General features: G+C 40.5%; 1 long non-coding RNA gene across 1 annotated transcript in view; it reads right to left on the bottom strand.

Moving 5' to 3' along the window:
- Positions 1–1,817: 1,817 nt before the first annotated feature.
- Positions 1,818–23,454, bottom strand: part of LOC133117869 (uncharacterized) — a 30,163-nt gene continuing 8,526 nt past the window's right edge. Inside the window, exons 4-5 of the long non-coding RNA XR_009706328.1 lie at positions 14,679–14,801; positions 1,818–2,009 (exon numbers count right to left, since the gene is read on the bottom strand). This is a non-coding gene — a long non-coding RNA (uncharacterized LOC133117869). The remainder of the gene's footprint in view (positions 2,010–14,678; positions 14,802–23,454) is intronic.

Genomic DNA, 23,454 nt, shown 5'->3' with positions numbered 1-23,454 from the left:
GTTTATTGTTTTAGTTAGTGTTTGTTGTTTTTGCCATCGTTCTAGGGTGATAACTATTTATTTTTTTATTTTGCGTTGGTGTAGGTGCTATTTCTCTCTTTATCCATGCAGCAACCAACCACGGAAATTCCAGAAGGAGTCGCATGGCGTGCGATAAATAGGCTCTTCAGATGTTTATGAGGTTCCAGCTAACCAGGGAAGCTGACTGATACTCTCACTCTTTCACCATTTAGCCTCCCGCTGGGGGTGTGCCTCAGGCACAGTGTCTTGAAGAGGCTAATTGTTGATTGAGGAGCTTTGGGGAGATTTAGGATTTAGGAGTGTATTAGAGAAGAAAGGGGTGGGGGTGAAACAGGGTGACCGAGAGAGAGAGAGAGAGAGACAGCAGGAGAGAGGGAAAGAGAAAGCGAGTGAGAGAACGGGAAACAGCGAGAGAGTGAGAAAGGGGAGGTGGAGAGAGAACGGGAGAGGGAGAGAGAGAGAGAGGAGGTAGAGATAACGGGAGAGGGAGAGGGAGAGAGAGAGAGAGAGGGGGGAGGTAGTGATAATGGGAGAGGGAGGGAGAGAGAGCAGAGGAGAAGGAGTGCAGAAGGAGACACCGGCTGTTCAGCTCACAGGAGCGGATCTGGGAGTAGGAGCGAGGCTGGCCTGAAGGTTGCTCATTGCATTTGCTCAGACACACACAAGCATACACAGATACAAACGCCTGCACACACACACACACACACACACACATACAAACGCCTGCACACACACACACACACACACACACGCACACACACACACATATACACACACACACACACACAGGGACAGAGCCTGCAGACTACAGCCGGCTGCAGTAATGGGTGAGTGACAGATTGTTTCTCATTCCTGCTTTCTGTCCTTGTGTGTTTTGTCAGCCTGGGCAGCGGACGGGCGGGGGGCGGGTGGAGGATCGTTAAAACATTGCCCCGCTGTGTCTTTGGGTGAAATACCGGCGGGCACGAAGGATAACATACATTTCAGCCAGAAGTCAGGCGGGATTCGGGGAGGCAGGACTGTCAGAGCGGGTTTTCCTCTTTAAAGGTCAAATTTCGGTGTGTTCTGGGGATGATTTAATGCATCAAATGAATAAGTAGGTGTGTAGGTGTTCCTAATAAAGTGCTCAGTTTCTTCTCAAATCATCTTGTGTGGCACCAACAATCCACAGTCAAAGTAAATTTGATCACGTATCTTCCCCATTCTGACATTTGGTCTGAACAACAGCTGAACCGCTTGACCACGTCTGCATGCTTTTATGCATTTAGTTGCTGCCACATGATTGGCTGATTAAATATTTATGTTATCAAGCTGGTCTACAGGTCTACCTAATAAACTGCTCACTGAGTGTATATGGAGAAACTATTTCCACGGTGCTGTCTTATTTCTTGTCCTATTCCAGTGCATCTATGTATAGCGCCATACTGCCACCTGCTGGAAGATGGTGGTAGACTACTAACAGTCAGTCCCCTCGCTGTAATGGTTTAAACCGTCCACAAGATAGAGCCACATATACTGTAATTATTCAGAAATCACTGCAAACGTGGTTATGAAGGAACCTTCTAAAAGACGGCCAGTAACACCTCCCATGATCACAGTTTCATTCACGGTAAGTTTAGTTTTTGCTTTAAAGTACAGGTAATTTTCAGATTATTCTATATTATTTATTTATATTTATATACTGGATATTATAATTGCAGTTTTAGTGAACTCCTGGAGAGGCAAAGTAGGTGAACTTCAGTGCTGTTTGCACAGATGTCATTGTAATATCTTTGTGGGAACCGACAACAGAAAAATATCAGTTCATCTTTTATTGTTTTTATTGGGGGGTGCAGAAGGACAACATATCCCCATTTAAGCCTGCTTCCGTGTTCTCAGCCTGGTCCCGATGTTGTCATCCTGGTCTGTGAGGTCATGCACTTGGTCTGTGAGGTCATGTGCTTGGTCTGTGAGGTCATCCGCTTGGTCTGTGAGGTCATGCGCTTGGTCTGTGTGGGGTTGGATTTTGTCTTGTTAGAGCAGAGGAGGATACAAGCAGCTTTGCAGCTTATATTCCAAAATATTACATACGTCTATTAAATATACAGTCAGGTCCATAAATATTGGGACATCGACACAATTCTCCTCTTTTTGGCTCTATACACCACCACAATGGATTAGAAATGAAACGAACAAGATATGCTTTAACTGCAGACTTTCAGCTTTAATTTGAGGGTATTTACATCCAAATCAGGTGAACGGTGTAGGAATTGCAACAGTTTCTATATGTGCCTCCCACTTTTTAAGAGACCAAAAGTACTGGGACAATTGGCTGCTCAGCTGTTCCATGGCCAGGTGTGTGTTATTCCCTCATTATCTCATTTCCAAGGAGCAGATAAAAGGTCTAGAGTTCATTTCAAGTGTGCTATTTGCATTTGGAATCTGTTGCTGTCAACTCTCAATCTGAGATCTAAAGAGCTGTCACTATCAGTGAAGCAAGCCATCATTTGGCTGAAAAATCAAAACAAACCCATCAGAGCGATAGCAAAAACATTAGTTGTGGCCAAATCAACAGTTTGGAACATTCTTAAAAAGAAAGAACGCACCGGTGAGCTCAGCAACACCAAAAGACCCGGAAGACCACAGAAAACAACTGTGGTGAATGACAGAAGAATTCTTTCCCTGGTGAAGAAAAACCCCTTCACCACAGTTGGCCAGATCAAGAACACTCTCCAGGAGGTAGGTGTATGTGTGTCAAAGTCAACAATCAAGAGAAGACTTCACCAGAGTGAATATAGAGGGTTCACCACAAGATTGGTGAGCCTCAAAAACAGGAAAACCAGATTATGCCAAACATCTAAAAAAGCCTTTACAGTTCTGGAACAACATCCTATGGACAGATGAGACAAAGATCAACTTGTACCAGAATGATGGGAAGAGAAGAATTTGGAGAAGGAAAGGAACTGCTCATGATCCAAAACATAACACCTCATCAGTGAAGCATGGTGGTGGTAGTGTCATGGCGTGGGCATGTATGGCTGCCAATGGAACTGGTTCTCTTGTATTTATTGATGATGTGACTGCTGACAAAAGCAGCAGGATGAATTCTGAAGTGTTTCGGGCGATATTATCTGCTCATATTCAGCCAAATGCTTCAGAACTCATTGGACGGCGCTTCACAGTGCAGATGGACAATGACCCGAAGCATACTGCGAAAGCAACCAAAGGGTTTTTTAAGGCAAAGAAGTGGAATGTTATGCAATGGCCAAGTCAATCACCTGACCTGAATCCGATTGAACTTGCATTTCACTTGCTGAAGACAAAACTGAAGGGAAAACGCCCCAAGAACAAGCAGAAACTGAAGACAGTTGCAGTAGAGGCCTGGCAGAGCATCACCAGGGATGAAACCCAGCATCTGGTGATGTCTATGCGTTCCAGACTTCAGGCTGTAATTGACTGCAAAGGATTTTAAAAAGTATTAAAAAGTGAAAGTTTGATTTATGATTGTTAGTTTGTCCCATTACTTTTGGTCCCTTAAAAAGTGGGAGGCACATATACAAACTGTTGTAATTCCTACACCGTTCACCTGATTTGGATGTAAATACCCTCAAATTAAAGCTGAAAGTCTGCAGTTAAAGCACATGTTAGTTTCATTTCAAATCCATTGTGGTGGTGTATAGAGCCAAAAAGATGAGAGTTGTGTCGATGTCCCAATATTTATGGACCTGACTGTATGTCTTAATATTAAATATTAAATTTACATACGTCGCTTTTTACACTCAACAAAAAAGCAACAATAACCTTATTAAATCACAATAAAAAATTGAACTAAGTGTTTTAAATTCCCACACAGTCCCACACAGTGTGGTAGAACAATAGTGTTAGATCAGTGTTTTTTAGACGCAATGTGCATCTTGGTTTGTATCTTCATCAGATACAGTAAATGCCTGTTTTCAATTATTTTAAGTTCTTTCAGATTTTGTTTTGCCGCACTGTCTCCACACACAGTCAACAATTAGAATGTAAGACATCACATAGACATGAGACAATAATATAGAACAATTTAGAATTGACATTGACAGGGTCAAAGAAGAATCATCAGCCCATTATAACTGTGGTCGAAAGGAAACCCAGCAGACACTGGGGGGCCAAGGGATAAACCGCTACACTACATTCCATTTACACTATAACTCTTGATTACCGTGGATACGGACTAAAATAAATACACATGATCACCTTTTTCAGGATATTCCACACTTTTTTTTGCAGTTTCTCCTTATTGCTTCTCACAAAAGTGATGTCACTGCCACAAGTTCAGTCCTCACAGGCAAACGCATTGGCTCCATGGAAGTAGATCTGGAATGAATATATGTTTCAGTTAGTCTTCATCATAATGGAACTGAATATATGTTTTAGTTAGTCTTCATCATAATGGAACTGAATATATGTTTCAAGTAGTCTTCATCATAATGGAACTGAATATATGTTTCAATTAGTCTTCATCATAATGGATTGATTGGCAGGTGGAGTGAACTCACCCAGGCTGTGCTGAAAGTACCCTCTCTCTCTCTCATGCAGGCAAACATGGGGGCAAGTTGTCCTTCTGGAGAAATTCCAGAGGCAGAAATGACTGTGCCAGGGTGTACAACGGCTGGTCTTTTGCAAGTTTTTTCTTTGCCAACTTCTGCTCTTATTAATTTGATGTGAAATTTTGTACAAGCGGTATAAGTGGTTGTTGGCATGGTCACATCTCCAATCAATCACCCACACACCATTCTCTCACATTATTTTCACTTTTTACACACTCTTATTTACATGGGCAAGTCACCAGTTCTTTATTTATTTTTAACATTATTATCATATTTCTTAGAAAATTGATGCAGTCCTAAAGAGTTCGAAATGCTTTACTTTCAAGTTCTTTTTCATTTTTTTAGATAAATAACCATGATGAAATTTGTGTTACTAAACTGATCAGGAGGCTCGGTTTGCTTTGCTTTTTTTGTTTTCTTTTAATATCTTGGTCAATGTCAATAATGTTAATGCACCGTCCAAAATGATGAATAAATCCACGGTACATTCCCACAACTTTGTCTTTATCGAAAACTGGGGCACCACTATCACCTTCAATTCCATATTTGTTAATTAAAAATGTATGATTTATTTATGTAATTTTTCATTCTTATGGGGGTTTCAATAACATTTGCCTCAATTGAATGAGCTGTTTTTAATGTCCTATATGCATTGAAATGGACTAACTTGTCCTTTTCCGGTTTCCCATCAATTTGATCTAACAGTCCCATATTCCAAGGGATAAAACTATCTTTTGGTAACTCAAGTAATGCATAATCAATTTCACCGCAAGAGAAAATGGGTGGTTGACGAATTTTGTAAATTAAGATATCATGTTTAGATTGAAAGAAGGCATATATATTGCTGTCACTACCAATTGAGTGGTACGTTGTCAAAATATACTTTTTAGTTGAATATGCAAAAAAACATTGTGATGTACATAGTGATTCCTCTTTTTGTGTTACAATATACCCAAAATGTTCAAAATCCATCCATCCATCCATTATCTGAACCCACTTATCCTGATCAGGGTCGCAGGGGGCTGGAGCCTATCCCAGCATACATTGGGCGAAAGGCAGGAATACACCCTGGACAGGTCGCCAGTCCATCGCAGGGCACACGCACCATTCACTCACACACTCATGCCTACGGGCAATTTAGACTCTCCAATCGGCCTAACCTGCATGTCTTTGGACTGTGGGAGGAAACCGGAGTACCCGGAGGAAACCCATGCAGACACGGGGAGAACATGCAAACTCCGCACAGAGAGGCCCCGGCCGACGGGGATTCGAACCCAGGACCTCCTTGCTGTGAGGCGGCAGTGCTACCCACTGCACCATCCGTGCCGCCTATGTTCAAAATCCTTCTGAATATTTAAATGATGTTCAATGTTAATACTATTAGTAGTATCCTTGCTACAGTTATATATAAAACATGATGATTCAGGATCATCAAAATTCCGTTTTACGAACAGATGAAAATCCTTGTCTTGAACCTTAAAAAAAAACACACGAAAAAACAAATAAATCAGTGAGATTTGTTTCCTACACAATGCATTAAACATACAAACATATGGTTTATGTATTAATACATTATCATGAGAATAAATTAAATATGGTTCAGTTCACATTAATCTACATTTAATAAATAAATAGATTTGCATGCATCTATTTTATGGGAGTATAATCAACCCTTTTCACATAAATCCTAAATGTGTTCCTACAGCTACGTAGGCTAATGAGGCTAATAAGTGCCATACGCGCCACAATGTGAAAGAGTGCCAGAATTTTACATGTAAGGTCTAAACATCGAACATTGAAGGTATCTGGTGAGCTGAAATGAGAGCGAGTAGCCGGTGTGACAAATGCATGACTGCGGAAATGTCGATCGCCACAAACGGCTGCTCCTGCTTTATGCCTAATCTCCACCACATACACTACATACTGCCCCTATGCAAGGGACGCAGGCTGAAAATTGCCCGCATCTAAATTAATTTGCTACATTTTCAAGTAAATCTGGTAAAAAGTACATTTCTACAGTTCTTAGATATTGAGCATTAAAAAACTATGAAGATTTGTTTAAACTTTCATACTATAAAAAGCAAACGGCCAACTTTCAATTTCTCTTCACATGAATTACTTACCAGGTTGGACACGGTGACCTCAGTCTTTAAACATAAAGTCAAAGAATGATTCAGATTAGCCTACAGCCTACAACAACTTTTATTCGGTTATGAATCCAACATGTAGGGCCAGTTTCACAGACAGTGATTGAGCCTAGTCTTAGATTAATTCTATTTTGAATGGGAATTGTCCATACAAAACTGAATTTAGTCCATGACTAAGCCTTATCTTTGTCTGTGAAACTGGCCCTAAATAATTTCAGTTAGCATATTATCTTAAAGATAGAAATAGTATTTGAAAAGTGTAATATCAAGACAATATAAAGTTATATAAAACCTTTACACGCAGCAACTTTACTTACCATTTCTGCCTCTGCCCCGTGAATATCTGAGAGTTTGGGGGTGGGGGGGGGGGGGGGGGGGGGCGTATTTATCTGCTCACTGGAACAATGCATAGAGGTGGAGACTGAATCCACACCAATGAACAACTGCCACATTCGGTGGCGCTCCTGCTCCTGCCTGTTGCGCTACGTAGGTGGAAAACCCCAGAAGGACCCAGGTAACGGCGTACGTGAGTGAACCCCCATGGAAAAACACTGACTCAGCTGCTGCCTGAGGAGAGGAGAGGAGAGATTTAAGGAGCGGTCAAAGCTGCAAACAGTGTCAGTCGTGCCTATTCTGAGGAAGGAAGAGGCAGAGAGAGGAAGGACTGACCTGGAGGATTGACCCCCACCTTTACCAACGGACACGTGAGGATAATAAAGCACCTTCAAATTACGATGTCATGCGCTTGGTCTGTGTGGGGTTGGATTTCATCAGTGTTAGAGCAGAGGAGGATACAAAAAGGCTACTCCTGCTTTACACCAAATCTCCACCACATACACTACATACTGCCATACAGGCTGAAAATCGAGATATAGAGCATTAAAAAACTATGAAGAATTGTTTAAACTCTGATACTATAAAAAGCATAATTAAACTAACGCATTGCAGCGTTAAATGTACATCAGCTTCATGTTGAAATATGCAATTTTACTTAAACAAACCAATGTTAAGCACGTGTAAGTTTGTCTAAAGAGGTGTTAATACAAAGAACATACCTGCTCCATTTCTTCATTGTCCATGAATAAATTTCTTCCTTCACCATCCCATGTTTCCAAGCAGCGTCGTTGCTGGTTACCTTGCCAACAGACCCGCGGTAATTGGACAGGATGGCAGAGAAGGTCTATGGAGATGACATCATTAACTTGTCTATCTCGTCTAACTAGTCTAATTAAGAAAAGTGTAGCACTTGTGTCACTGTATAGACAGCTATAAGCCACTCGAAGGAGTAGTTGTGTCATGGTGGGAGGTAATTCTCACTGGTGCCACTAGTTGGCCGAGGATAATTGTTTCCACCTGTTCCTCGTTTACGCCAGGGGAATTACCTCCCGGGAGAGTATTTAAGACCAGCATGGACTAGTTTCTGTGCTTTTGTGTTCAACCGTTCGCCCTTGGCACAAAGCCGGTAAAGCGCCCGGTAGACTCTAAACCTATACGAGTCAGGTACGGTGCTGGTGGGTAATTCTCTCATTGCTAAAGTAAGAGAAATATCTAAAAGGTAAGGAAGGCGTACAGCTGGAAGAGTTGTGTGTGCTGGCGCCTTCCTCAAGGGTTTTGTTTTTTCTTTTGGACTCGTGTGAGTCGATGGTAGAGGGACGTTGTCCCCGGTGTTGTATTTTGGTTTGCATTTTTGTCCCGAGCTGCGCCTCGAGGTTTTTATTTTCGTGCCTAGCTTTTCTCGCTAGGTTGTATTTTCTTTTGGTTTTCACTCAGTGCCCAGCTATTTGGCACGGTACCAAGGTTATTGGTTCGCCCTGGTTACTTAAGGGTTGTTTTACGTTCGCTAGCCGTTTTTGAGCTACCTTTCTGTTTACTATTTTCGAAATTTGGTTTGTTTAATTTCTATTCCTCCCATTGTTCCGGGAGAAGTCCTGTTCCTAGCTGGGTATCCCTATTTCGGTTCTCCCTGGGATTTAGTGACTAACACGTTCGCGTGTTGGTTAAAAAAGGTTCTACCTTTGGTCGCCACTGGCTCTCCGCTTAGCTTCCCACGCTACAAGTTGAGTCAATAAAATAGTAGACCAGGGATTAGAGATGGAATGAACAAGCCGGCAGTTTACTAAACAACAGAACTGATAATACAATACACATATACAAAATATTCACAATAAGGCAGGTAAGTGACCCTTTAACCCTCCTTATTTATCCATTTCCTTACTTAGAATAGATTATTTTAGGTTTTGTTCTCAAATGAGTTTTTATCAACCAGGTAGTTCCTTAAGACCGGTCTATATTTACTTTGGTTAATAGCCTAAATTTAACAGGTTAAACCCATTTATTTGAGCTATTTTCCCTTTCTGAGTTAACTCTTTTCTTGGTTTCAGGTGAACAGGTAAGTATCCTTTAAATACCCCTTTAGCTGTGGTTTAAATTCCATGTTTTGTTTGTTTTGTTTATTTTCTCTTGCTGATACATATTTGTTTATTTTACATTTGCAGCATTCTATGTCGTATTCATTATGTGCTGATTGGTTAATTGGAAGTGACGTCATGTGGGTCAGGTTTCACACAGACACATTTATTGTTGCACACTTTACCTGACGGAGAAACTTGAGATGCCAACTCGCGGCTATGCCGGTACACCGCTGAGTCCGAAGTTTTATATTTGTGCTCATTACTCTTAAAAGGTCCTTATTTATCCTGGACTCATTTCCCTCTCAGAAAGGTGAAAGGTGTAGCCTGAAGAGATTGGTCTTCAGTCTGCGCTTGAAGGAGGTCAGAGACTCTGCCGTTCTGACATCTACCGGGAGGTCACGGCCGTGGGACCAGGACAGACAGCAGTCGTGAGCGTGAAGTGATAGAGAGCGGAGGTTACATCGGACAGAAACAGTGGGGGTGAGAGAAGAGGAGGGAGGCACAGGGGCTAGGGGGATGGAGAAGGAAATGAAGTGGTGATCGGACTTGTGTAAAGGGGTAACAGTGGGGTTAAAAGAGGAGCAGTTCCTCAGAAAGATCAGGTCGAGAAGGTTTCCAGCCTTGTGAGTTGGGGGAGAGTGCTGCAGAGAGAGGTCAAAGGAGTGAAGTAGTGGTAAGAAGGCAACAGACTGGGAGGCTTCCAGGTGGATGTTGAAATCTCCCAGGAGGATAAGTGGGGTGCCATCCTCAGGGAATGAGCTGAGTAGAGTGTCAAGCTCATCAAGGAAACTTCCCAGGGCACCCGGAGGACGATAAACAATGACAATATAAAGTTTAACAGGGTGAGTAATTGAGACAGCGTGGCATTCAAAGGTGGATAGGGATAGGTCAGTGAGGGAAATCGCAGAGAATTTCCACGAAGGGGAGATCAGCAAGCCAGTGCCACCTCCACGACCAGAGGGCCGGGGGGTGTGTGAGAAGGAGAAGGAGGATGAGAGGGCAGCGGGGGTGGCGGTGTTCTCTGGTGTAGTCCAGGTCTCGGTGAGGGCAAGGAACTGTAGGGACAGGAGGGAGGCATAACCAGTAATGAAGTCAGCCTTCCGTGTGGCAGATTGGCAGTTCCATAGCCCCCCCTGCAACTGTGAAGTTGTCACGGGGGGTCAGTGAGGGGTAGCAGAGGTTGGTGGGGTTCCGTCGCCGTGGAGGGTCACGTCGCTGGAAGCGTGTTCTGAAGGGGAGAGAGCAGACTAATGGGGAGAGAGCAGACTGTAATGGGGAGAGAGCAGACTGTAATGGGGAGAGAGCAGACTGTAATGGGGAGAGAGCAGACTGTAATGGGGAGAGAGCAGACCGTAATGGGGAGAGAGCAGACCGTAATGGGGAGAGAGCAGACCGTAATGGGGTGCTGACACACCATACCATTCCAAAATGGGAGGGAGCGTCGCTCTGAGCACGCCTATATAAACTGCTAATTACTAATGCAAACTAGCGATCTAATAATTATCCTAACAATTGCAGCGTTCAAAGTATCTAACTGATTCTGATCACCTGATCAGAATAACAGAACCGAGCGAAACTGCTGGTGAAAAACACACTAGATTTGCTAACTAATAACGAAAAGCAACACACCTGGTATAACTAAGATGGCGATTTGACAGCAAACCTACAACAGCTGATAGACTATGGTCAAAGTCACTTAGATCACTTTTTCCCCCATTCTGATGGTTGATGTGATTAACTGAAGCTCCTGAACCATATCTATATGATTGTATGGATTGCACTGCTGCCACACAATTGGCTGATTACACCATCACATGAATAAGTAGGTGTAATAAAGTAAAAATGTTCCTAATAAAGTGCTTGGTGAACATATGTTGGCCTTTGCGCTCTCCTGCAAAGTGCAGTTACTGAAAAGCTAGACGAGCAGGAGCCAGAGTGAGCGTTTCCCCAGGTGTTTTCCTCAGCGCTCACACAAACAGCACGATCACCTACACCTTTTGTAAGCCCCTGATTAAGGATTTTGATATATCAGAGAAGATCTCTTTGCCACAGTACTTAATTATTTTGAAAATAGATACTATACTATGAGTTACAAGTTACATATTGAAAATGTCAACATACACATTTTTACAAAAAATATTTAAGGTTCATTCATACTATGAGGAGCTAGAGATTTCAGTTTAAGATTGGTTGGCAGATTGAAAATTCTGAGAAACGGAGGAAAGTGTCATTTTGCCTCCTGACTGCACTCATACGCTCAATGATTCTGGTACGTAATGCACGTTTAGTTTGGCCAATATATAGTAAAGGACTGGAGAAGGACATGATATGATATAGATTACATATGTTGATTTCCAGGTAATCATATTGAGAATGTTCCGATGCGTGGAATATTACCCTGGGCATTGGACAGGATGGCAGAGGAGGGTGTGGAGATGTCCTCATTAACTAGTCTATCTAGTCTAACTAGTCTAATTGCCGCTTACTAAAATAGCAAATCCTTGTCAAGGGAAACAGAAACCTAAAAACCCAACCCAGGCACTGTGTGGGTTTTTGTAGCTCAACGTTCAGTATATGCCCTGGTATGCTGAGCATATTTACTCAGACAAGAAATGTGGAATTATTTGATATCCCAGCTGCCTTGAGTTAAAAATACTACAATTAAACTAATCGCTAAATTATTATGTAGCTTTCTGGAAAAGGAACCTGAAATAAAATGCAGTAATTTACACCTGCAGCTGACTGAGCAGAAAATATGGCTGAACTGGATTCAGGTTTGCTGTAATGTTTCAAAAGCTGCCAGAAATTGCTGGGCTGGTGTCATTTCAATCATTTACAAAAATGTCATGAGGACTTTTGCTGTCATCCATCCATCCATCCATCCATTATCTGAACCCGCTTATCCTGAACAGGGTCGCTGGAGCCTATCCCAGCATACATTGGGCGAAAGGCAGGAATACACCCTGGACAGGTCGCCAGTCCATCGCAGGGCACACACACCATTCACTCACACACTCATACACTCATACCTACGGGCAATTTTAGACTCTCCAATCAGCCTAACATGCATGTCTTTCCGGAGGAAACCCACGCAGACACGGGGAGAACATGCAAACTCCGCACAGAGAGGCCCCGGCCGACGGGGATTCGAACCCAGGACCTCCTTGCTGTGAGGTGGCAGTGCTACCCACTGCGCCATCCGTGCCGCCTGCTGTCATCCAGTGGATACAATTATAGTTGCAGTCAAACTATTTATTTGTAGTGGTCTCACCTCATTAAGCAGAAATTGTAAGATGAGATTAATAGATTTGCCTTCAAATTCATCTTTTGAAGACCAGGTTTTTTTAAATTGGCAATAGTGATTGTTGCATCAGTATTCAGTTAAGAATAGTGTAATCTAATTACAGTATTTGTGACTTTACACCTATAGATTTGCACTTTATTGTACGTAATTTAGTAAGATGATGAATCATAATTTCATAATGATATCATAGAAAATGCCATTTGATATTCCCCCGTTTACTCTTAATTGTGAAATTTAGGAAAAACCAATTGTATGTATTTTGGATTATTAAGATATTACACCAGATTCTTTGGACATTTTTATGAGTGTTTCATATCACAAATATCCTAATTTAATTGTATTTTTAACTCAAGGCAGCAGTTATCGCTTGGGGACACATCAAATAATTCAACATTTTGTATCTTGGTAAATATGCACAGCACACAAGGTGATATACTGAACACTGAGTTACACAAAACCTACACAGTATTTCAGAACATTTTACAGTAATGGGGTCTGATGGACAAGAGCGTCTGCTAAATGCCACGTAATGTATTGTAATTTCTCTCTTTATCCATGCAGCAACCAATCAGGGGAATTCCAGAAGGAGTCGCATGGCGTGCGACAAATAGGCTCTTCAGATGTTTATGAGGTTCCAGCTAACCAGGGAAGCTGACTGATACTCTCACTCTTTCACCATTTAGCCTCCCGCTGGGGGTGTGCCTCAGGCACAGTGTCTTGAAGAAGCTAATTGTTGACTGAGGAGCTTTGGGGACATCTGGAGTGTATTAGACTGAGAGGGAAAGAGAATGTAGAGAAGAAAGGGGTGGGGGTGAAACAGGGTGACAGAGAGAGAGACAGCAGGAGAGAGGGAAAGAGGAAGCGAGTGAGAGAACGGGAAACAGCGAGAGTGAGAAAGGGGAGGTGGAGAGAGAACGGGAGATACAGTGGGAGAGAGAGAGAGGAGGAAGAGATAATGCAGGAGGGAGGGAGAGAGAGAAAGAGGGAGAGAGGGGGGAGATAGAGATAACAGGAGAGGGAGGGAGAGAGAGGGGGGATAGAGTTAACGGGAGAAGGAGAGGGAGAGAGAGAGAGAGAGGGGGGAGGTAGAGATAACGGGAGAGGGAGGGAGAGAGAGAGGGGGGGATAGAGATAACGGGAGAGGGAGGGAGAGAGAGAGAGGGGGAAGGTAGAGATAACGGGAGAGGGAGAGAGAGAGAGAGGGGGGGGTAGAGATAACGGGAGAGGGAGTGTCGTGTCTAGGAAACGACAGAGTCCAAATCTTCAATTTGTCGAAAAACATCTTCGCGAAGGAAAAGACGACACCACGGCAGCAAGTTCCTCAGGAAAATCTGACTTTATTTCATTAATATTCACTTCTAATATGCTTTTCTAATATACAGACATACTAAATATTTGATTAATTCTCTTCTAAGGGAGTAAATGTACGTTGCATTCTTTGCTCTCATTTCAACAGTTTTCACTGTGGTTTCTTGCGTTTTCATAAGCTCAGCTATAATTAATGTTCTAGGTCAAATAGATACACTTCTGGGTTGGGTGCAGAAGGACAACATGTCCCCATTTAAGCCTGCTTCCGTGTTCTCAGCCTGGTCCCGATGTTGTCATCCTGGTCTGTGAGGTCATGCACTTGGTCTGTGAGGTCATCCGCTTGGTCTGTGTGGGGTTGGATTTCATCCTGTTAGAGCAGAGGAGGATACAAGCAGCTTTGCAGCTTATATTCCAAAATATTACATACGTCTATTAAATATACGTCTTAATATGAAATATTAAATTTACATACGTCTCTTTTTACACTCAACAAAAAAAGCAACAATAACCTTATTAAATCACAATAAAAAATTTTACTCAGTGTTTGTTCCACACAGTGTAGTAGAACAATGGTGTTCGATCAGTGTTTTTCAGATGTGCATCTTGGTTTGTATCTCCATCAGTTACAGTAAATGCCTGTTTTCAGTTATTTTAAGTTCTTTCAGATTTTGTTTTGCAGCACTGCCTCCACACACATTCAACAGTTAGAACGTAAGACATCACAAGAGACAATAATATAGAACAATTTAGAATTGACATTGACAGGGTCAAAGAAGAATCATCAGCCCATTATAACTGTGGTCGAAAGGAAACCCAGCATACACTGGGGGGCCAAGAGAGAAACCGCTACACTACATTCCATTTACACTGTAACTCTTAATCACCATGGATACAGACAAATATAAATACACATGATCACCTTTTTCAGGATATTCCACACTTTGTTTTGCATTTTCTCCTCTTTGTTGCTTCTCACAAAAGTGGTGTCACTGCCACAAGTTCAGTCCTCACAGGCAAACGCATTGGTTCCATGGAAGTAGATCTGGATGTCACGTTTCAGGTCTGTCTCACCATGTTTTATGTTGATTTATGTTTATTCATGTTGTCTTAGTCACGTAGTGTTTTATCATGTATCATGTTGTCTAGGTTCGTCATGTTGTTTAGTTATGTTTCGTTACGATTTATTTTCTTGTCATGTTTAGTTATGTCTCGTTACGATTATATTACCTGGTTATGTTGAGTGATTATCGTCTTAGTTCCGCTTTGTGTTATGTTTCGATGTATGTTTATTGTTACGTTAACTGGTCGTTGTTATGCATACACTTTTACATGTTTTTCCGCAAACCTTGCGTTCCGCCTTTTTTTTCTCTCTCTCTCTCTCTCTCTCTCTCTCTCTCTCTCTCGTTCTGTCCTTCACTCCCCTAATGTTCTATTTGTCTATTTACTAAAACTACTAACGCTAGATCAGGATTGGGTAGAAACTAACAAGACTAATCATGTGTTCATGTTACCTTACGTTTCTCGTGCATGTCATTTACTAATTTACTAATGCTAGGGCAGGATAGGTTTATTACTAACGATTACTAATCTCCTTGTTAAACTTGTCATCCATCGCACCTGTTTTCCATTTCCTTGCTACCCTCTAACTAATTGTCTACACCTGTCTACACCTGCATTTATAGCCCAGTCGCGCAACTGTTCACTGCGAAATTGTCTGCCTCTGTTTTTTCACGCAACGCTTGAGCATTATTTACTGTTTGATTACACGTTACGATCCACGCCTGTTTACTGACCATCGACTATTGATTTCTGTTTTGTGACCTTCGTTTTGTTTCTCGACTACGTCCCCGCCTACCGTTTTTTGTACTTTTGCCCCGCTGATTGTTTCATGGTTTCGACTTCCGCTTCGCCCACGACTACGCCTCTGCCTGCCGTCCGCCTGTACTTCAGCCCCGCTGACAGCTCTCCTGCTACCGGACCTCCCTGCACGTTTACCGACTACGAGTTTGCCTCTTCCCTCGGCACCGTGCTTTTTGTTTGTTTACGTTTTGTTTGGCTGGATCTACGTGTATGGACTTTGCTTGTGTTGACTACTCTCCTGGGATTCGTCCCGAATAAAGCCCTGAGGGGTCTTTATATTACTATTGTTTCTGAGTCGTGCATTTTGGGTCCAACCCCCACGCACCCGTCTCACTGGAATTAATATATGTTTAGATTTCAGTTAGTCTTCATCATAATGGAACTGAATATATGTTTCAGTTAGTCTTCATCATAATGGATTGATTGGCAGGTGGAGTGAACTCACCCAGGCTGTGCTGAAATTACTCGTGGGGGCAAGTTGTCCTTCTGGAGAAATCCCAGAGGCAGAGGTGACTGTGCCAGGGTGTACAACAACGGCTGATCTTTTGCAGGTTTTTTTTTTGTTTTGTTTTTTTCAATTTCGTATTTATTTGAGGTGACATTTAGTATAAGCACCAACTACTCTCGCAGACTGGTGGAGTGTAATTGAAGATGTTACTGTGCTCAAGTACCAGAGCAAATTAAGGTTGGATTAAAAACCAGCACACAGACCAGCCCTTATATAACATTATTATCTTATGTAATCATATTCTATTATCTTATAATGTATCTGTATATAAAAATAATCTTATTTCTATATTTTTTTTCGAAATTTGATGCAGTTCGAAAGAGCTCAAAATGCTTTTTGGAAGTTCTTAAAGTTTTTTTCACTGAACGGCTGTTTTATTTTAATATCTTGGACAATGTAAATAATGTTAGCACACAATCCAAAATGACGTTGTCCTCCATGAATACCCCCACGGTACATTCCGCGCAATCCCCAGTCTTTATCTAAAACTGGGGCACCACTATCACCTTTAATTCCAGATTTATCAATTAAAAATTCTGATTCATTTACATAATTTTTCATGTCTATGGGGGTTTCAATGACATTTGCCTCAATTGAATGAGCTGTTTTTTCTATTGTCCTATTTGTAATTATATGGACTAACTTGTCCATTTCCGGTTTCCCGACAATTTTATCTACAAATCCCGTTTTCCATGGGATTAAACTATATTTTGGTAACTTAAATAATGCATAATCAATTTCACGATTAGAGATAATGGGTGATGGAGGAATTTTGTAAATGAAGATATTATGTTTTGAATGAAAGAAGGCATATATGAAACTGACGTCACTCGCAACTGAGTGGTACGTTGTCAAAATAGATTTTTTAGTTGCAGATGCAAAAAAACATTGTGATGTTCTGAACCAAGTATCACCTTCTGGTGTTTTTCTTATTATTGCAATATACCCAACACGTTGAAAATCCTCCTGAATATTAAAATGATTTATAATATTAATACTTTTAATAGTACCCTTTCTACGTTTATATATAATACATGATTTAGCACAATTATCAATAAGTCCTAATAATTTAATAAAATCTTCGTCTTCAACCTAAAAAAAAAAGAAAAGAAATCAGTGAGATTTTTTTCCGACACGATGCATTAAACATACAAACATATGGTTTAATTGTGTATTAATACATTATCATGAGAATAAATGAAATATGGTTCAGTTCACAGTAATCTACATTTAATAGATAAATAGATTTGCATACATGTATTTTAAGGGAATATAATCAAGCCTTTTCACATAAATCCTAAACGTTTTCCTACTGCTACGTAGGCTAATCAGGCTAATAAGTGCCATATGCGCCGCTAGAGTGCCAGAATTTTACTTGTAAGGTCTAAACATTGAACATTGAACAGTGAGTGAGATTGCGCTCAGATTTAGTCACTATTTCAATGGTATTAGGTATCCGGTGAGCAGAAATGAGAGCGAGTAGCCGGTGTGACAAATGCATGACTGCGGAAATGTCGATCGCCACAAACGGCTGATTATGATTATGCCTAATCTCCATCACATACACTACATACTGCCCCTATGCAAGGAACGCAGGCTAAAAATCGCCCGCAACTAAATTAATTTGCTACATTTTGAAGTAAATCTGGTAAAAAGTACATTTCTACAGTTCTTAGATATTGAGCATAAAAAAACTATGAAGAATTGTTTAAACTTTGATACTAAAAAAGCAAAAATGTTATTCTTTTCAGTTTATCTTCACATTAATTACTTACCATGCTGGACCCGTTGATTCCAGTCTTTAAAATTAAAGTCAAAGAATGATTCAGATTAGGCTATAGCCAACAACAACTTTTATTCGGTTATGAATCCAACATGAAGGGCCAGTTTCACAGACAGTGATTGAGCCTAATCTTAGATTAATTCTATTTTGAATGGGAATTGTCCATACAAAACTGAATTTAGTCCATGACTTATCTTTGTCTGTGAAACTGGCCCTAAATAATTTCAGTTAGCATATTATCTTAAAGATAGAAATAGTATTTGAAAAGTGTAATAACAATACAATATAAAGTTATATAAAACCTTTACATGCAGCAACTTTACTTACAATTTCTGCCTCTGCCCCGTGCATTTCTCAGAGTTTAGTAGAGGGGGGGAGCGTATTTATCTGCTCACTGGAACAATGCTGAGAGGTGGAGACTGAACTCACTGAATGAACCAATGAACAACCTCTCGAGACCAACCACATCCGTTCCACTCTGTTTACATTTACATTGTAAATGTACTCTGTAGGAGTGGAAGTGCTTTTGCTTTTGGTTTTAGCAACACTGAACATGGACAATACTTGACTGGGACAAGAGTTAATGAATTAAACAACAGCCATTGGTTCTCAGATTTGATTTGTCATAAACGTTGACATTTTTGCTACTGTACATCATGATAATGAAAAACAATGTGCCCATATAAGACTTCAATATAGCTCCTCAGAAATACCAGCTGCTCTCTGTCCTGCCCCAATGATTTATCATTGTGTGTATGCTATTTTCAAAAAATAAATGTTTTCTTTAAACATGGTGTTTGTTTTGTCAGCTTGATCTTAAGAAAGTAATTGCTCTTATCACATTGTACAGGCATACAAACTGCCCTCAACAAATGTGTTCTTGTCAAAAATAATTGACATGACATGTTACATCAAACGCTCAAAAATAACTGACATTTTGCATCATAGGCTTTTCTTAAACATAAATGTTCTTATCGCATTGTACAGGCATACAGCTGTTCTGCAAACTGTCCTTGCCAAAGTTAGCCCACCCCCACCACACAATTGAAACATGCATTCCATCTCAAATCAAATCTCTCACTTTCGGTTTCTGTTTCCTGTTAATGCTAGTCAAATCTGTTGTGCAGACATTTATTGTACCTTATTTTATTATATTATATACACTCAGTGAGCACTTTATTAGGTATTTATTAGACTTATGATGTGTTCAGAGATGTTCTTCTGCATACCACTGTCGTGATGTGTGGTTATTTGTGTTACCTTCCTGTCAGCTTTGACCAGTCTGGCCATTCTCCTCTGACCTTTCTCATTAACAAGGCATTTCTGTCTTCAGAACTGCTGCTCGCTAGATTCTGTTTTGTTTTTTGCACCATTCTTTACTAACTGTAGAGACTGTAGTGTGCATGAAAATCCCAGGAGATCAGCAGTTTCTGAAATACTCAAACCACCCTGTCTGGCACCCAAAATCATTCCATGGTCAAAGTCACTTAGATCATATTTTTTCCCCCATTCTGATGGTTGATGTGATTAACTGAAGCTCCTGAACCATATCTATATGATTGTATGGATTGCACTGCTGCCACACAATTGGCTGATTACATCATCACATTAATAAGTAGGTGTAATAAAGTAAAAATGTTCCTAATAAAGTGCTTGGTGAACGTATGTTGGCCTTTGCGCTCTCCTGCAAAGTGCAGTTAATGAAAAGCTAGACGAGCAGGAGCCAGAGTGAGCGTTTCCGCAGGTGTTTTCCTCAGCGCTCACACAAACAGCACGATCACCTACACCTTTTGTAAGCCCCTGATTAAGGATTTTGATATATCAGAGAAGATCTCTTAGCCACAGTACTTAATTATTTTGAAAATAAATACTATACTATGACAAGTTACATATTGAAAATGTCAACATACACCCAGACAGACAGAGATCGAGATCACATTTTTATTTTTATTATTTTTTACAAAAAAACATTTAAGGTTCATTCATACCATGAGGAGCTGGAGATTTCAGTTTAAAAATCCGGAAAGCCTCTCTCTGAAGTAATCTTTTATCTCATGTGGATGGTTGGCAGGAGTCAGGGTACCGTTGGCTATGACATGGAGGTCTGACTCTCCAATGATATGCCTCCCCAGGCCATCACTGACCCACCACCATTATTTAGCATATTTAAGCCTGCCTGTTTTGTTCTTTCATCGCTAGTATGACACAATAGCAGTTTCTGAAGTAATGAAACTTTCTTTTGGCAGGAACTTGTTGTGTTATGACTATAAAAGGCCCTACTTTCTATTTCCGTTCTTCCTGTAAACGCTGGTCAAACCAGTTGTATCTGGTTTGTCTCTCTCAAGTGGCTTTTTTCATACTTTATGTTGTAATTACTAAATAAGTTGGCCTCTGCTCTCTCCTTCTCTAACATTCTTTCTACCAGAGAACCTCATCCACTGACCATGTTTTTGTGCTCTATCTCCACAATGCTGCTAATTTGTCCCCATTCACACATGTATTTATAAATTCTGAGGTTTACTGATAGTTTAATGTTTATATGATTTTTACATTTACCGTGTTCTTGGCCTGCTGTTTGGCTGTTCATCTGCTTTAGTTGTAATTTGGTTACATCTTCAACCCAGAGACTACTGCTAGTCAGAATGTAGTCACTCCTAGAATCAGTGGTAGTGACTTCACCCCAAAATGAAAAGAGCACGGCAAGGACACAAAGGTGCATATGTTAAGACTGCAACACAGTCAGCAAATTATAATATGTATACCCACACAAATGATATATAGAAATGATAATATATCCATATATTTAAAAAAAATCTGATATCCAAATAAGCTTGTGAGGAGTATTGCTAATGCATGCAGAATCTTTTCGGTGTTCATGTACATATGGAGGTTAGAATAATTCATTAGCGTTTATTTTGGTAATTGATTCCCTCAATTGATTGGGCCAAGAGACCGTTTAGGGCCATGCATTGAAACATGCATTCTATTCAAATCAAATTTCAGTGTGACGAAAAATCTTCGGTTTCTGTGTTGACACTATGTTTCCTGTAAATGCTAGTTGTACAGACATGTCTCTCATGTGGCTTTTATTGTGCCTTATTTTATTATATTATATACACTCAGTGAGCACTTTATTAGGTATTTATTAGACTTTTTTTTTTTTTTTTTTACTTCTACTGCTGTAGCCTATCCACTTAAGTAATCAATTGTCTGATCATATAAGTTTTCAATGCGTGAGGGTGTATGAAAGATTTGCATTGAACATATTGAGAACATATTGAGAACATATTTGGAATATTACCCTGGGCATTGGACAGGATGGCAGAGGAGGGTGTGTAAATGTCCTCATTAACTAATCTATCTAGTCTAACTAGTCTAATTGCCGCTTCTAGAAAAGACACTACTAAAATATCAAATCCTTCGATTCACTATCACTTTCTATAATGTGCCACTGATTAATGACATGGGAAACAGAAACCTAAACACCAAATCCAGGCACTGTGTGGGTTTTTGTAGCTCAGCATTCAGTATATGCCCTGGTGTGCTGTGCCTATTTACTGAGACAAGAAATGTGGAATTATTTGATATCCCAACAGCCTTCAGTTAAAAATGCTACAATTAAAAGAGGATATTTGTGAAAAATTTAATCTTTTATTCATTTAATCTTAATGAACAAAAATACGTACAGTTGGTAATTATTTCAGGATTTTGTGGAGTTAATGATGGAGTATGCAATTTATATTATATAATTTTGAAATTATGTTTGTTCATATCGCTAAATTATTATTTAGCTTTCTGGAAAAGGAACCTGAAATAACATGCAGTAATTTACACCTGCAGCTGACTGAGCAGAAAATATGGCTGAACTGGATTCAGGTTTGCTGTAATGTTTCAAAAGCTGCCAGAAATTGCTGGGCTGGTGTCATTTCAATCATTGACAAAAATGTCATAAGGACTTTTGCTGTCATCCAGTGGATACAATTGTAGTTGCAGTCAAACTATCTTTTATTTGTAGTGGTCTCACCCCATTAAGCAGAAATTGTAAAATGAGATGAATAGATTTGCCTTCAAATTCATCTTTTGAAGACTAGGTTTTTTGGATAAAAACTCCATTGCTTTAAATCCATTGCTTTAAATTAGCAATAGTGATTGTTGCATCAGGATGGGTGGCCTGTAGCGTAGTGGTTAAGGTAAATGACTGGGACAAGGTCGGTGGTTCTAATCCTGGTGTAGCCACAATAAGATCCGCACAGCTGTTGGGCCCTTGAGCAAGGCCCTTAACCCTGCATTGCCCCAGGGGAGCATTGTCTCCTACTTAGTCTACTTAGTCTAATCAACTATACATCGCTCTGGATAAGAGCGTCTGCCAAATGCCAATAATGTAATGTAATATTCAGTTAAGAACAGTGTAATTGGGTGTCTTGGTGGCGCAGCCTGTAGAGCACTGACCGCATGCTCATTGCGAGCCGCGACGTCAGCGGTGCGAATCCGACCGTCAGACATTTGTCGCATGTCTTTCCCTCTCTCTTGCTCCCATTCTTCCTGTCTCTCTATATTATACTGTCCAATAAAGCTGAAAATAATAATAATAACAGTGTAATCAAATACAGTACAGTCGTGTGCAAAAGTGTTTGCCCCCTTCCTGATTTTTAATTTTTTTGCATGTTTGTCACACTTAAATGTTTCAGATCATCAAACAAATTTAAATATTAGTCAAAGACAACACAAGTAAACACAAAATGCAGTTTTTAAATGAAGGTTTTTATTTTTAAGGGAGAAAAAAAATCCAAACCTACATGGCCCTGTGTGAAAAAGTGATTGCCCCCCCTGTTAAACATAACTTAACTGTGGTTTATCAAACCTGAGTTCAATTTCTCTAGCCACACCCAGGCCTGATTACTGCCACACCTGTTCTCAATCAAGAAATCACTTAAATAGGACCTGCCTGACAAAGTGAAGTAGACCAAATGATCCTCAAAAGCTAGACATCATGCCGAGATCTAAAGAAATTCAGGAACAAATGAGAAAGAAAGTAATTAAGATCTATCAGTCTGGAAAAGATTATAAGGTCATTTCTAAAGCTTTGGGACTCCAGCGAACCACAGTGTCCACAATGGCAAAAACATGGAACAGTGGTGAACCTTCCCAGGAGTGGCCGGCCGACCAAAATTACCCCAAGAGCGCAGAGACGACTCATCCAAGAGGTCACAAAAGACCCCACAACAGCATCCAAAGAACTGCAGGCCTCACTTGCCTCAGTTAAGGTCAGTGTTCATGACTCCACCATAAGAAAGAGACTGGGCAAAAATGGCCTGCATGGCAGAGTTCCAAGACGAAAACTACTGCTGAGCAAACAGAACATTAAGGCTCGTCTCAATTTTGCCAGAAAACATCTTGATGATCCCCAAGACTTTTGGGAAAATACTCTGTGGTCTGACGAGACAAAAGCTGAACTTTTTGGAAGGTGTGTGTCCCATTACATCTGGTGTAAAAGTAACACCGCATTTCAGAAAAAGAACATCATACCAACAGTAAAATATGGTG

This window comes from Conger conger, chromosome 18 (genome assembly GCF_963514075.1).
Source record: "Conger conger chromosome 18, fConCon1.1, whole genome shotgun sequence".
Classification (NCBI taxonomy): domain Eukaryota; kingdom Metazoa; phylum Chordata; class Actinopteri; order Anguilliformes; family Congridae; genus Conger; species Conger conger.
The sequence above is the reverse complement of the archived record's forward strand: the minus strand, read 5'-3'. Positions and strand labels throughout refer to the sequence as shown.